Below are 15,983 nucleotides of genomic sequence, written 5' to 3' on the forward strand. Positions count from 1 at the left end.
ACGTTTTTTATTTATTTTTGGGACAGAGAGAGACAGAGCATGAACGGGGGAGGGGCAGAGAGAGAGGGAGACACAGAATCGGAAGCAGGAAAGAACTCCATCTTAATCTCACCTCTGAACACCTTGTACCTTGATCTCTATGTTATATAATATTTTGATGTGCACTTTCCTTTCCTATCACTTTTCAGAAGTCATTGTTCTATGTCTTACATCTAGACCAGGTTCGTATTTGGTGTATATTAATTGCTTACTCAGAGGGCTAGCACAGGGTCCAATAGATGGGAGAAAATGGGTTTAAAATTTTAAAAAATATTTTTGATTAAATTCACAAAGGCAAAAGCATATAGCTGTGATGAAAAAAAAAACGTATTAACATCTACTGACATTCAGTAGATATTAAGCATCTCCAAAAAATTATATTCTGGGTGAATGGAGAGAAAGTAAACAGTAAAAGAGTAACACGGTATGAGAAAATATGAAAACAAAGAAACAAGAGCACTAGTAGATAAGAAGTCCCACCACAGGGCTAGGTATCTACGCTGTGCCTTGATAAAAGGATTTGCAATTTAGAACAGATTTCGGGCTAGGTCTCAGTGTGGAGAGGTGATTTTGAGCTGAGTTTTCAAGGAAGTGATGGATTGAGGATGGATTTTTGCTAAGAGTGAGCAAGGCACATATAAGCCAGCCAGTGTAGGCTGGGGAGGAGTAGGAGCTGGGCTGAGAAGATGAGGCATAGGAAGGGATGTGTTACGTCAACCTAACTCGACCATGATAAAGACTGACTCCAGCTGAATGACATGTGTTTGAGCAGAGGAATGGCAAGATTGATGGATGCTTTAAAAAAAAAAATCATTCCTGCTGGGATGTGAACAGTGATGAAAGCAGACTGCCTGAGATGGATGACAGTTTCAGGGAGACTGGTGCAGAAGCTACTTCTGGAATCCAGGTAAAAGACTCAGTTGGTGGGGACATAATTTGAAGAGAATGCTTACAGGACCTTCTGATGAACTGATGGTGACAGACAGTGATGAGCCTGCCATAGCCTTATGGACATGGACTTCTGTGACAAAATGACTACTTTGAAACAGGTTGACCTCAGACCTTGAGCTCTTGGGGGCAGTGTCATTAATGTGGGGCAGATTAAACCCTGGACTCTAAGGGGTGGTAGAAGAAGGAGGCTCTTCTACTCAGGAACAGGGGCAGGATCAAGGATGTCTACATTCCTCATAGGACTTTCTTCCCTTATTGTGGAGACACTTTTCATTTTTCTCATCTGTGCAGACACAGAAAGCCTCCATACAATCAGGATGTAGGGAGATAAGGAAACTTAGGATCTAGTTGGCCCTTACCCTACTGTAAAAACTCCACATTTGTACCATCTCCAAGGGGAGTATACATTTGGGCTCTGTATCTGTCTGTCTGTTTAAGGTGGAGAGACTTTCAATGGTGTAACACTTCTTCAATGATAGAATAAAGAATACACGAAATAGGGACGCCTGAGTGCTCAGTCGGTTAAGCGCCTGATTTTGGCTCAGATCATGATCTCACAGTTCGTTGGTTTGAGCCCCGTGTCAGGCTTTGTCCTGACAATTCAGAGTCTGGAGCCTGCTTTGGATTCTCTGTTTCCCTTTCTCTCTGTTCCTTTCCAGTCTCTCTCTCTTGAGTGCATGCAAAATAAATACACATTAGAAAAACACATGAATAAGGAAACATAAGCACTTATATTAGTTTTCTGGGGCTGCCATAAAAAGATGCACCACAAATGGTTGGCTTAGGTGAAATTCATTTTCTCACAGTGCTGGAGTCTAAAAGTACAAGATCAACTTGTTGGCAGGGTTGGTTCCTTCCATGGGTGGTGACAGAGGATCTGTTCCATGTCTCTGCTTGCTTTTGATAGCTTTCTGGCAATCTTTGGTGTTCTCTGGTCTGTAGATGCACCACCCTGATCTCAGCTCTTGTCTTTACATGGCCTTCTCTATGTGTGCATGTCCATCTGTGTCCCCAAATTTCCCCATTTTATGAAGATGCAGTCATGTTGAATTAAGGCCCGTCATAATGACTTCACATTAACTTGATCATCTACAAAGACACTATTTCCAAGTAAAGTTACATCTACACATACTGGGGGCTAGGACTTTGACATCTTTTGGGGGAATATAATTCAAACCATAATAGCACTCAGTGTGTTTGAAACAGGACAGACTTTATCTTTCTATCTATGGCCTTCATTATATATTGATTCTTCTTTCCCATGACCAACAGTTGCCTCATTGGAATTTATGTTTCCTGAGTCTCTGTCATGTGTGTGACCCTAGAAGTATATGAACCTGTTCTTTCCTCCCTAAAAACATATTCCTTTCTGTGCCCATCGACCTCCTTGTTGTATGTCCAGGTCAAGGTGAAATTCCATCTACAAATACAAAACTCCCCAGACCACCCATCTGGTCTTGAGGTCTCTATTCCTATACCCCCAGAGCACTGTGTAGCTGTCTAGTTCACACAGCCTTTCCCTCTGTTTGTCTTTGTTAACATCTGTGCAGTAATGGAGAGAATTCTGAAAGAGGATCTTGAGGATTGTATGTCCACTCAACTCTATCTTTTATAATAGAATGACGTCTGTAAATAGAATGATCTGTAAGCCATGTGATTCTATGTACACATGTGAAGAAAGATTCTATGTACACTCTTATTTCTCAGGGATTCTTATATAAGGAATAAATAGGTCAGAGTGACTTGTAAATGGTAATTGGTTATAAAACCATTAGTGACAAAATTACCTCCCTATTGTGATCCTTGCTGTTTCTGTAGGTGTCTCTGGGGAACGAATTTGAGGGCATGGGGAAGGCTCTATGTGGGACAGGTGTGTTAGCAGATAAATTCTTCTCAGTTATTAGAGAACTACTAATAGATAGGAAGAAAAGCTTAAGGGGTACCTGGGTGGCTCAGTCGGTTGAGTGTCTGACTGGCTCAAGTCATAATCTCACAGTTCATGAGTCTGAGCCCCGCAGCAGGCTGTCTGCTGCCAGCATGGAGCCTGCTTCAAACCCTGTCCTCCTCTCTCTGCCCCTCCCCCACTTGCTAGTGCACTTTCTTGCTCTCTCTCCTTCTTTCTCTCTCTCTTTCAAAAATAAATAAACATTTGGGGCGCCTGGGTGGCTCAGTTGGTTAAGCGTCCGACTTCGGCTCAGGTCATGATCTCACGTTAGTGGGTTTGAGCCCCGCATCGGGCTCTGTGCTGACAGCTCAGAGCCTGGAGCCTGTTTCAGATTCTGTGTCTCCCTCTCTCTCTGCCCCTCCCCCACTTGCACTCTATCTCTCTCTGTCTCAAAAATAAATAAACATAAATAAATAAACATTAAAAAAAGGAAAAAAAGCTGAAAAGTTGATGAGAAAGATCTAATCATCTATGGAGAGATGAGGAGATTCTAACTTAATATATTTATCACATATTGTGTTCTTGTGTATGATGTACTGTTCTAGGTACTGAGGATCCGTCAGTGAAAAAAATCTATGGGTTACTTTTTAGGAGGAAGGGGCAGATATTTAAAGAAAGATGTTTTGTATTATGTAGTAAAAATAAAAAATATAGCAAATGTACAGCAAATGATAGTATCAGCAGTTTTGCTATAGAGAAGTTAACAAAGCAGGTCCTGATGAGAAGGCATAAAAGGAGACTGAATGAAAACTACGAGTCATGCTGATGTCGGAGGAGAGTGATTCTATGTAGAGAGACAAACAAGTGCAAAGTTTCTGAGGCAGCAGTGACTTTTGTGCTTTTGACATTGAGGAACTGGAGAGAAAGGCAGGGTGGATGAAGCTCAAAACCAGTATGCTAAGTGAAGAAGTCAGCCTCAAAAGATCATATATTATAATTCCACTCTTATTATACATTATAATATAAATACACAAGATTGTAAAATATAAAAACACAAGACTGATGATTTCCTAAGGCTCAAGTTCAGAATGGGGTGACTACTAATGGCACGAGGCTTGTTTTCATGTGATAGAAATGTTCTAGAATTGGACTGTGGTGTTAGTTATCCAGTTCCATAAGTTTACTAGAATCATTGCATTGTACTGTTGAAATTAATGCATTTGATAGAAATATTACTTGATAAAATTGTTTTTTAAAAAAGGTCATGTAAATATCACGAGTGGGATCACTCCACTCAGGAGAAGAGCAGTGCAAAAGCCCAGGGGCCACAGTGGGTTTAGTGTATTTAACAGGAAGGATGTGTTTTGGGATGGGCAAGTAAAGACCGGAAAAACTTATGGGTTGCACAAGGTTCTTGGTAGGAAGGGCTTCAGTTTGTCTGTCTACCAGTAGAAGAAGACAAACTAGCAAGCTTACCCTGATGGGGTGAAATTTATCATGCTACATAAACTGAGAGTGACGTGTTTAAAATTATTACAAAGAGTGCTTTTCATTCTGCTACTGACCTACTTCTCTTGTCCATTTTCTTCTCTATATTGAATATTAATGTTTTGCCCAATTCCAAATCTCTACATAATCAGTATCCTTTCTATTTCTGCCTTTCTTATCATGTCCCCTTCAACATTCCAGCCCTACAGGAGTCTGTGAGCAAGAAGAGCCTCAGTTGTCAGGAAAGGTAGAAGCCAGGGGAGCGCTGCAATGGATTTTCTAGCACAGGTAAACTTTAAGAGGGAGTTGACCTACCCCATCTGCCTGGAGCTTCTGACAGAGCCCCTGAGCCTGGACTGTGGCCACACCTTCTGCTGAGATTGCATCACTGCAAAGAACAGGGACTCACCAAGGAGGGGAGAGCAACTGTCCTGTGTGCCAGTGCAAATATCAGCTTCAGAATCTCTGACCTAACCACCCTCTGGCCGGCATTGTGGAGAGAGTCAGGGAAAATAGGAGCCCACAGAAGAAAAAGTTCTGTGAGAATCATGGAAAAACACTCTGTGTCTTCTGTAAGGAGCATGGGAAGGCTGGTTGCCAGCACACTGCAGTGTCTCAGGAGCATCACGGTCATCATATATTCCTCACAGAGAAGGTGGTCAAGGAATGTCAGGTAGGCTCAAGGGTGAAAGAAGATGGGGCAGGATGATACCTGAAATGAATTCTTCACTTTTTAAGCCTATTTTCCTCCCCTTGCCATCATAAAACTGAGCTCTGAAATCTCTTTTCCATACCCTTTTCTCAGCTTCTGAGACCTAAAGGATATTTCTGTGCATTCTTTCATCTGATCAGGAATGAGTCTAGATTAGAGACCCTTAGCAAAGAGAAGTTGGATGAATGGAGAAATGCTTCCCAAGATAAAATCTGATAGCCGCTTTGAGCAGAAGGGTTCTTGGGGAACATGGCTGGTTGGATGTGGAGAATGCTGTCAATGAGAGGAAAGGAATTTCCTTGCTGCAGGATCACTTCTTCCTCTAGGAAAAGAGAGAATCAGGTTACTCTTGATCAAGGGGTGATAACTTGCAGCACACAGGGATAAAGAATGCATTAACCTCTTCAGATTTTTGTCTACATAGTAGATTCTAATCATCAGTTTCATTTCCGTAACCTAGTCTCTTCTGTGATGAGTCTTATTTCTTCCTTCTATCCAGGTGCTAAGAAAGCTCATAACTTGACTCTGGTGATTCTTTTTCTCATAGGAGAAACTCCAGGCAACTCTGAAGAAGCTGAGGAAGGAGCAGCAGAAAGTAGAAGAGCTTGAAGTTGACATCAGAGAGGAGAGAGATTCCTGGAAGGCAGGAAAATATTTCCTGAGGGAGTTCTGAGGCAGGAAACAAGGCAGCATCTTAGTCCAGTCACAAGGAGGCCCCTTTCTCTTGGTTACCTCACAATTAATGAGTTCAGAAGATATTTGATTAGTCCTCATTTCATTCCTCCCCTGTTGGAATTGGGTTCCAGAGGGTAGACATATCACAAATAAAACCAAATATTTGGAGGTGAAGGCATAGGAGAAAGCCATGTAAAAATGACTAATGAATCCCATGTTCCATATCCATCATCAAGTTTGAGGCACTAATACTTCCAGAAAACATATTGAGAAAAGCCCAGTGTTCCCTATTTAGGAGGTGTGGGTGGAAGAGGGCTTACTATACAGTGTGGCATGATTATCCAGGACAGATATCTGCAAGCCAAGCCTCATCCAGGTGTCATATTGTGTCTGAGGGTGGGCCCTGGTAAAGTAGACTTTAATATATTCCTTTGGAAGAAACTCAAAGGAAAGTCATGGGGAAATGGCTTTCTCAGTAGTTGCTCACTACCTCATTGAGAAGTCCCTGAGGAAGATAATTCTTGTCTTGGCTCCCAGGCCCAGACAAAGTAGGCCCTTGGCCAAACAGACTGACTGCCTCTTTCTCTTCCCATCCCCAAAGAATCATATGCAGACTGAGAGACAAAGGATTCTGAAAGAGTTTAATGAAATGAAAGGCCTCCTGGACAGCGAGGAGAAGAGAGTGTTGCAAAAGCTGGAGGAAGACAAAGTAAATGTGTTGGATAACTTGGTAGAGGCCAGAGACTAGCTGGACTGGCAGAGGCAGTATTTGAGAGGGCTCACTCATCTCACACATTGAGCATCAGATATGGGGGTCCTCAGAAGACATGCTGCAGGTAAGGCTTCGGTTGGAGCGTTTACATGATGAGATTTAGGGGAAAGAGAGAGTAAATTTCCTTCCCTGCTGGATTCCTTCATTTTCTTCCTTATGGTGACATTGAAAGACTCTTGGGCCCCTCCATACCCCCTCTCAATCATTTCAAAGCTTGGAGGGATAATTCAAAGAATGGCAAAGAAAATTGCCATTGTTAGCAATTCATAAAAGGCAGTGCAAAAAAATTTGAAGACAAGATTCTTTATAAGCTCCCCTTATCTATGATCTACCATTTGTAAGACATCTCTTCATTAAGTGTGGTCAAATAACACAAATCTCTATTTACATTTGATTTTCTTGTTGTTGAGTACTAGACTGTGCAATATTTGTAGTTTTGATTTTCATTTCCCTAATATAGACCAATAATGTTGTGCATCTTTTCATGGGTTTATTGTCCATTTGTATATTTTCTTTGGAGAAGTATCTATTCAAATTTTTTCCCCATTTTTTGAATTGGCTTTTTGTTGTTGTTGCATTGTTGTAGTTTGTTGTATATTCTGTGACTAATACCTTATCAGATATATGATTTGCAAATATCATCTACCTTTTTGTGCATTGTCTCTTCATAGTGTTCTTTGCTGCATAGAAATTTTTAACTTTGGTGTAGTTCAACTTAGCGGTTTTTCTTTTATTCCTTGTGCTTTTTGTTGTTGTTGTTGTTATATCCAAGAAATCATTACCAAATCTAATATTGTGAATATTTTTGTCTTTGTTTTCTTCTAACAGTTATATAGTTTTATATCTCAAGTCTAGATCTTTAATTCATCTTGATTTATAATTTATATGTGATGCAAGTCATCTATGTTTAATAGTATTGTAACCATTGTATTATTTTGAGCCATTTTGGGGGGAAATAATTTGGTAAAAAGAATGAGGAGATGGCAATCAGTGAAGGGATGGACTGTATGGGACTTTTGTTTGTCCAACCTCAATTCAATTACCTCCCTCCCTCTTTCTTTCTTTCTTTCTTTCTTTCTTTCTTTCTTTCTTTCTTTCTTTCTTTCTTTCTCTTTCTTTCTAGAACTTCTTGAATTACTCTTTGAAGAATCATTCTTACTCCCAGTCTATGTAGTTGGTTAGGGTTGATAAAATCAGTAGCTTTAGGGATGTGTCTCTCAATTCTAGGTAAGTCAGAATATCAGATTCTTATGTTTACCAATAATGCAGTAATTATTTTGACATAGGCATCTGACCCAATTCAGGTCAAAGATTTTTATGCCTTTGAATCTTACTGTCATGACTAGGAAAGAGAAATTCTCTTTTTCACTAGGTAGTATATAAGGGATTATCATTTAAACCAGGAGATTCAAGTTGATGCCACACAGAGCCTAAAAAGAAAGTCAATATTGCAAGTAGAAAATAGAATTAGAATTTTGAGAATAACAGATTCTGATGACAATATTTTCACTTAAAAACCACCTATGACGAAATTTACACCTGCCCCTGAATTTATTCATCTTTCTTTTAAATTTAAACCAGTTTTATTTGGGTTTTTGTCATATACAATAACAAGAAAAAGCCTAATTCAGAGAGTAAAACTTTATCCGAAATGTAGAGTCAACTGAAGGCCAGGTCTTCATTGGTATAAAAGGGGTTGGGCTGGAAAGAGGGAAACCAAATATATTGGTACATTTCTGTTCTATGATGGGAATAAAAAGATGGCTAAAAGATTTTGAGACCATGGACTGGATTGACAATACAATATTGAAATTCAGAGTAAGATATAGTTTCTAAGACTGTGACTGAGTATGTATTGGTATCATTTGGGGCAATGGAATATAAACAGTTGGCAACTAGTAAATTACATTTTAGACTTTCTCAGGTTCTGGTTCCTCTGGCTTATTTCATGCTCAAATATTGATGAGATTACCTATAGGTAACGGAGAGGAGGTATATAGGATGAGTGAAAGAAAGCCAGAGAAACATTTCACTTGAAGTGTTTGTTTGCATGTACCCGCAGCAAAAGAAAGGATACTTTTGGAGAACTATTATTATTGATTATTCATCTTTGACTCTCCAGAGCCTGGAATGATGTCTGGCACATATGTGTTTCACCTTTATCAGTCTCTGGAATAAATAAAAGCATAATGAATTAATGAGGTCTTCTCATGTACGTATTTGTTTAAAAATGTCAAGCCTCTTCTCTTCTTTTAAATATATCCCATCTCCAAGCACTGGAAGCATCTTTCTAACATCCTCACATGAGTCCTCAGGATGGTTGATCTGGGTCTTATCATATATTCTGTCCTCCATATTCTGATCATCTCTTTTTTCACACCTTAGCAAGGGATGTTAGAGGGTTAAGGAGGATAAAACTTTTTAAGGTAGGAGGGCTTATAACTCCTTGGAGAGTTGTCAGATCAAATCCAGGATGCATAATTAAATTTGAATTTCAGATAAATTATAAATCATTGTTTTAGTAGAAGGATATCCTAAATATTGCAGGAGTCTTGCTTAAGCTAAAGTATATTTTTACTTAAAATGAAAATTTAACTACCCATTTTTATTTTCTAAGTATACCAATCCTGTACTTGACTCATATTTTCTCTCTTCTCCAGGATTTGATTAATGTCATGAGAAGGTATGTGTGGGAGACCAGGTATGGTCCTTTTTTATGTGAAGACAGAATTATAGCCATGAGAGTTATCTTGGGATGAATAAGAAATTAAAAAAAACCCACAGAGCTGGGGAATTGGGAAATTATATCATTTTAAATTTTTGATCACAGGTGAAAGTTTTCAAAGGAATTTGGGTGGTGGGAGGTCACAGAATTAGGGCCAGTAAGAGCATGATTTCACTAATTTTAGTCAAATCTTAGTCTCTGCTTCAGCTTGTTTCCATATTTCATAGGTACCTGTCTTATTTCAGGGAGGATCCTATCCTCTATCTTCCAGACCCCAAGTTTTCCACAAAGGCAGCTCCTTTCATTTATTTTTCTTCCTGAAAATAGAAGAAACAAGCTCTTTCTAGTGGTTTCATTGGGGCTTCGGAAAAAAACAAAAAAAAACAAAAAAACAAAACAAACAAAAAAACCCAACCCCTGTCTTGGGGAACAATGGCTTTGGTCCTGGTGCCAATAATTAATTTCTACTTGCTTACACACTTTAGTATCTTATAGAAAATGTGGCCTTTTTGTGTCTAAAGTGGCCTATCCACATGGCAGCTTCAAGTTCTTCCCAAATACATGAAATTCAAACCACTAATTCATTTGGTTGTCATAACTTCTCCTTTTCCACATGTGTGTAATGTTTCCCCAGAGAATGTAACCTCAAATGTTATTCTCTAGACATCTGTACTGGGATACCAGGCTTTGGAGACCCTTCAGACTCTTAACATAGAGCTCCATACTTGATAACCTAAATCCCTCTGTAGCCAGGTTCTGGAGCTTCTTTACTGACCACCTGTCTGGGAACTCACATCTCTGGCCTCTCCCTGGTGGAACCCCTAGGGTGGCAGTGACTTCTTCATGTATCAAATACTTGATTTTTTTTAGAGGCATCAAATACCTGTTAAATGCATCATTATTTTATATAGTTTTATTATTTTAAGAGGTAGAGAGTATGGGGTTAGTTTCGCCATTTTAGAAGGAAGAACATGAGCTTCATTGAGGTGAAGACCCCTTCTGAAGATCACACAGAGGGCAAATGGAAAGGTATATGTGAGCAGATATTTTTTCTGGTTGCAGCATCAGGTCTCTCCCCGTTCCCCTCCTCAGGTCCTTCAGTGGAGAGGATTCAAGTACATCAGTGGAGTGAAAAGTGGGAGAAGCAGTGGTCTTGCAGAGGTCAAACATGTGGGGTGACCAATTTTGTCTTCTCTAGGAGTGAGAGCTTGATTTTGAAGAGGCCAAACATTGTTTCCAAGAAACCGAAGAGTGCATACCAAATTCCAGATCTGAAAGGGACGCTGCAAGTGTTTAAAGGTAAGGAGAGTCAGAGAAAGGGTGTGGGTGTCAAATTGTTGTAGTATTGGAGCAAAATGGGGAAGAGGATGTGGTTTCTAGATGAGGATAAAAGAGAGGATGTAGGCCTGACAAGCGGAGATAGATATATTGTGTGGAAGATGAGATCATATCTGAGGGGGAATGGTCAAGGTGTCTGATTCATCATTTCATTCACCAGTTGATAGCCACACAGGGCCTCATGCCTCCATTCTAGTGAGAAGCCAAGTATCAGGGTTTAATCCCTTTGCTTTTAACAACATCATTGAAACTTTTGTCATTTCAGAGCTGACAGAGATTCAACGCTACTGGGGTAAGAAGGAGTTACAGGTTCTTCAAACTGCCATGTTCTGATCCCTTTTAGAAGTTGTGGTTACTATCAGGTCCCATGATCTTAGCTTCATGTGCTCCTCCCCAAACATGCGTGCATACAACAGTTCTTAAGTGTGCTACTCAACTCTGACCCATCAACATGAGTTCCTCCCAGTCAGTTCCTGACGTTCCACCTCAAATGTCACAAGACACACCTGCTCTGTATCCTTCACCCAACCCTGTCATTTTTCCCACAGTGGACGTGATGCTGAAGCCAGTCAATGCTATTTTGAATATTACCATTTCTGTGGATAAAAGACAGGTAAAAGACAGGTAAATGGCATATAAGATTTCTCTCTTCAAAATATACATCTATGTGGTTTCTCTCTTTATGATGTCTTGGGCTGCCAGCATTTCTCCTAAAGCAAGTATTGCTGGGAAGTAGATGTGTCTGAGAAGATTGCCTGGATCCTGGGGGTGCACAGTAAAGCAAGAAGCCCCAAGAGAAAAGGGAGTTCTGGGTTTGTTTTTGACCCGAATGTATATCTTCCAGATGTTTACTCCAGATACAAACCTCAATTTGGCTACTGGGTTATTGGGTTACAGAATGAATCTGGTTATAAGGTTTTTGAGGAGTCTTCCACCTTTGATCCCAAGGTCTTGACTCTTTGCATGACTGTCCCTCCCCGTATTGGGGTTTTCCTAGACTATGAAGCAGGCATTGTCTCATTTTTCAATATCGCAAACCATGGGTCACTCATCTACGAGTTTTCTAGATGTCAGTTTTTTCAGACTACTTATCCATATTTTAATCCTTGGAATTGTCCAGGCTCCATCATCCTGTGCCCACCAAGCTCCTGAACCTTCTTGGCACCCCCCTCACTTTTGTGTAGTGCTCCTTGTCCTTGGGGCTCATCTCCTACACCTGAGCTCATCTGCACCATTCTGAAACCTCTTCCTTCTTTTCTCCATCTTTTATTTTAGAATGTCTTTGGAAGAGTCTGCTAGCACTGCTGTAACAAATTACCACAGAGTGGGTGGCTTAAACAACAGAAATTTCTTGTCTGACAGTTGTGGAGGCTGGAAGTCTAACACCAAGGTGTCAGCAAAGTTGGCTTTTTTCTGAGGGCTGTGAGGGAAGGGTCTGTTCCTTGCATTGTAGGTGGCTGTCTTCTCTCTGTGTCTATTCATATCACCTTCCTACTGTTGCATGCCTTTGTGTCTAAATCTCCCCTTTCTAAGGACACTAATCAGATTGGAGCAGGGCCCATCCTAATTACATCATTTGACTTAATCACCCCTGTAAAGACCCTCTCTCCAAAAGATCACACTCTGAAATATTGGGGGTTAGGATTGTAACATATGAACTTAAGGGGAACACAAGTCAACTCAACAGTCTTTTGCATGTCTTTGCCATGCAGCGAAAGCTTTAACCTTTTTCTACATAATATTTTGTTCTCACTAGGGAAGAATATTTTTTTTCTTATTCGTTTTTGTTTATCATGAGGAGAGGTTGCTTATTTGCAAAGGGAACACATGTAATCCTTTCTGTAGAAAGACCAGTATTGCTGTACCACATCTGACATCTCTTTTCCTCATTCCCTCTGCTGTTTAATGGAATTAACAAGGAAAACTTATCAATTCTACCCCCATACATAGGACTTAGGACAGTGCATAGGAATCTGTCATTTGGTAGTGAATCCTTCAGAGTGTGTTGCTTTACAATGGCACCCCTTTATATGACGGAGTTAAAGCAGAAGTGCACAAATAAAATATTTACCAAGAGTGGATTTTTGGTGCTCAGAGTTTCTGAGGTCAAATCTCATGTCTTTACTTACAAGTTGCATAAACTTGAACAAGTTACTTAGCACCTCTTGGTCTCATTTTCCTAAAATAAAAATTCATATTAAAGATTGTACCTACTTCCTAGGGTCACTTTGAGAAACCAAATTTTATTAGATGTGAAGCACTTATCTAAGAGTCTTACATGAAAGAGTGAACATTTGTTATTGCTGAAAAAATATAAGCTGTATTAATGAGGAACAATTTTTTGTTTTGTTCTGGTTTAGTTTTGCTTTAATAAAATGATAATTGGCTCACTGAAGTCTCTTTTCCCAGATTCCAAAACTCCACCGCAGACAATATGAGTTTTCATGTTGTGTCGTGTAGAGAGGGTCATATCTAGGCTCAGCTGTGCTGATGAAAGACAGCCTTCTGGTGTTCAGTCCTTGTCCTTGTGGTGAAACATCTGAGTATACCTCTGCATTTACCACCCTATGCACTCTTCTTCTCCTTCTCCTCCTCCTCCTCCTCTCCCCTCTCTTCCCACTCCCCATCTCCTCCCCCCTCCTTCTTCCTCCTCCTCTTTCTCTTCCTCCCTCTCCCTCCTCCTTCTTCTGCTTCTTTTTCTTCTTCTTCCTCTTCTTTGTCAGAATATGAAATGAAGAATAGAACTACCTAGGATAGTGAAGACACAGATTGCTCGTTGAGAAGCATGCATTATAAAATAGAGCAGACTATGCCACTGTACAAAATTTGAATCAAGATTCACAGGACTTTAGAGAAAGATGCATACCTTGGCCATGCTGGATGAAAATGAAAGTGTCTGGCGCTGGATCAATATTTATATATCTGTCTATATACACACATGCATACACACGCATGTACACCTATGGGTGTATATACCTGTAACCATTTGTATAAATACGTGAATATATATTAACATCATTCTGGTTAGTCTTTACAAATATCCTAAGAGGAAGAAATTTATATCAGGAGATTAAAAGGGTTTACAAACGGAAGAAAAAAATTCTAGAAGTTTGTAAGCTGTTAGAATTTTTTCCTAAGGTTTCAAGGTTAATGAGTGAGAGAGGCAGGAATAGTACCAGCTGTGTGCTACTCCCACACCTGTGTGCTGTCCTCTGCACCACACCACAGAGAAGGCAGCAACTTGACTCCCAAGGATATGGGGAAGGAGGGAGAGCCAGGAAATGCTGCCTGCAGGAGGAGCCTGGCCATCTTAGGGCAAACCTTAGGTGCCATGAAATTCAATTTGATATGCTCAATCCATATAGCCCAAATGAGACAGTAGTAGGTCATAGATAATATTATGCTGAGATGCTTCATGGCCACCATGCTACTGCGGATGACATGAAGAAAATGTCCCCACCTTTTAGTGTAGACGGTGAACACTATAATTGGACAGTTACAAAGCTGGACTCTGAAAACAGACCAAATTTTGTGTAATGATATTATCCCTTTGTGGCCCTTATCACATTAACTAATTTTTATCAGATTCAATTTTTCGTGTATAAAACAAATAAAAATAATAAAACTTACCTGATGGGGATGTTGTGGAAATTAAATAATAGGTTAGTTGTAACAACCTGCTGTTTTCTAGCACATAAGCATTGACCAAGAGTGTGCCTATTGATGCTTTTTATTGGTTTATTTTCTGACTTGAAATAAATGATTTTAAGAAAGCACATCCATTCATTTTAAAATAATTAACTTTGCTTTCAAGAAATAGGATAATTTGAGTAAAGAATCAGTGTTTAAAATTTTTTTCTATCCAGTTAAAATAAATATTACGTTATTGTAAAAATTACTTCATTCTCATCATCTCCTGTAATTGTAATAGCCTCTTTAACTTAATAGACTATATGAAATTGTATTTATTTTCTCCTGCTATGTAACAAATTATCACAAATTTAGTGGTAGGTTTAAATTTTAGGCTTAAAAGAATACACAATAATTATGTCATGGTTTCTGTGGATCAGGAGTCTGGGTAAAGTTTTTCTGGGTTCTCTCCTTTAGGGTCTCACCGGAGTATGCTCAAGGTGCCAGCTGACATACAGATGAGAGCAGAGAAGTGGCCCGACCTAAACTGTTTTCAGATATAAACAAGACTAGGAATTAAGCAGATCCCTCTGTCTCTAGTAGGGACCAGATGCTCTTTGCCAACGTTAGAGTTCAATGAGAAGATTGAAGAGAATTGCACTTTTTAGGCATTTTATACATCCATGCACTGGTTACTGTGATCCCTTAATCCCTGGCACCAAATGAAGAAAAAACAGACACTATGCTCTGATTTGGGGTCTGAAGCCACCACCATTTAAAGAAAAAACTATTCAGGGCACTTGCTAAAGATGTAAGGTAAGGAGGACTTTATTCTAGAGGGGCTGCTACAATGGGGTTTTGTAGTGGGAGAGAGAGATTGGCTCAACTCTGAGTACAATAAACAAAGTGGGGATTTAGAGCCAAGGAACAGGGTCAGAGGTTACTAAATGGGATACTAAGGGGCCTGAGTTCAGTTCAGGAGAGAATCTTTGTTAGCACCCAGGCCTTTGCCCAAACCTGACAATGGGTAGGTGTCTCTGGGCCCCTACAAACTTCTACTGTGATGCCCCCCACTGCTGAAGGTATTATTGATATTGTTAAATTGTCTGTGTGCACCTTTGCTAGTCTTTGCCCCCGAGCCATGTTAGGGATATTTTTGTGGGGCATGTGGAGGACTGTAAGCCAACATGATTCCTGGGCAATAGTAAATGGCCTGGCTATTTGATTGGCCTGCTAGAGAACCTGAGCCTGGCATATAAAACAAGTTTCCCTGTGGAGATGGAACAGTTGGAGAAAAATTAGTTCTGCTCCTAATAAGTGTTTGTGATCCATGTGGATGCTCAGCAGAGAGGACCTACACTTGGCCAAGGAAACAATCAATGAGCAGACCATGATTGTCAACTAAATGTGGAGACTAAAGTGTCTTCTACCCCAAAGCAAACAGGTTTGTGACCAATCTTCTCTTGAATTCAGGTGAGGATGGCCTTGGAAAATCTAGAAAAAGCCTACATGCACAGACTGCCACTGTCAGCAACAAATACTGAAATAGTATAAAAAGCTTGTCCGTGACTCTGGTCAAGGCTAAAATCACTGCCCAAGGACAGAATCCCCAAATTGCCCAAGGACCAAATATATTCTTGGCTGGTAGAACATCCTGCCTAACATCAAACCCCTTGTCCCATCAGAGCTCTCACTCAACCCTGTCTACAGTTGACATTTTCTTTGTATTTGTCCTAGCACTCCCATGCATTCCACTGACTCAAGCCAT

The 15,983-nt window shown here is 40.0% G+C and overlaps 1 pseudogene; it reads left to right on the forward strand.

Annotated features, from left to right (window-relative positions):
• The first annotated feature begins 364 nt into the window (after positions 1–364).
• LOC122201387 lies at positions 365–12,871 on the forward strand (annotated as a pseudogene).
• Positions 12,872–15,983: the final 3,112 nt, after the last annotated feature.

This window comes from Panthera leo, chromosome D1, assembly GCF_018350215.1.
Source record: "Panthera leo isolate Ple1 chromosome D1, P.leo_Ple1_pat1.1, whole genome shotgun sequence".
Classification (NCBI taxonomy): Eukaryota; Metazoa; Chordata; class Mammalia; order Carnivora; family Felidae; genus Panthera; species Panthera leo.